Below are 1008 nucleotides of genomic sequence, written 5' to 3'. Positions count from 1 at the left end.
ATCACACTGACAGACTACAAGAGTCAGATATAGACTACCAAGTTTACTGATAGACTACAAAAGACTACAAAAGTCAGACTTAGACTACAAAAGCTTGGACTTAGACTACAAAATTAGGGTTACATTAAAAGGTTTTGTAGTGTCCGCTTTTTTAGACTACAAAAGTTTGTAGTGTGTGCCTTTTCATTAGAAAAGTTTGTAGTGTCCGCTTTTCAGACTACAAAAGTTTGTAGTGTCCGCTTTTTCATTAGAAAAGTTTGTAGTGTCTGCTTTTTGAGGCTACAAAAGTTTGTAGTTGACATATAGTTTATAGTGTCCTTGACTCTGTATAGGTTATGGGGATGAGGTTAAAGGATTGACATGATTTTACATATTGCCATTGCTGCAGCATTTACTTTTGACATCATGTACACATTGTCTTTCACATCAAGAAAGGCTATTCTATGCCTTCATATTGATAGCTACTGTCCTATCTCAAACCATACATACTTGTAGGTTTATGGGGAACTGGCTAAAGGATTCACATGACTTTACATATTGATTGCTATTGCCACATCATCAGCTTTTCACATCATGCCCAAGTTCGCTTTCAAGCCAGAAAAAGCCATTCATAGTAATATCTACTGTTCTGTCTCAATACATTGTTAACTTACATCATGACCTGACTTAAGGATACTTCCAGGGACCAATCAGCTCATCCTATTGCCCTGAAAGAGCTGATATCACAGTTGACTAGGTTTGGGACAGGTTAGTAGCTATCAATGTGAAAGCAGACAGACCAGCAACTATCAATGTGAAATCAGAGAATAGCCTGTCCTGATGTGAAAGGCAACTTGGGTATGATGTCAAAAACTAATCATTTGGCAGTAGTAATATGTAAAGCAATTTAATCCTTCAAACCATATCCACATGGACCTAGAACCATGATTTGAGATAGGACAGTAGCTATCAATATGAAGGCATAGAATAGCCTTTCTTGATGTGAAAGACAATGTGTACATGATGTCA

This window comes from Laccaria bicolor, genomic scaffold (genome assembly GCF_000143565.1).
Source record: "Laccaria bicolor S238N-H82 LACBIscaffold_19 genomic scaffold, whole genome shotgun sequence".
Taxonomy (NCBI): domain Eukaryota; kingdom Fungi; phylum Basidiomycota; class Agaricomycetes; order Agaricales; family Hydnangiaceae; genus Laccaria; species Laccaria bicolor.
The sequence above is the reverse complement of the archived record's forward strand: the minus strand, read 5'-3'. Positions refer to the sequence as shown.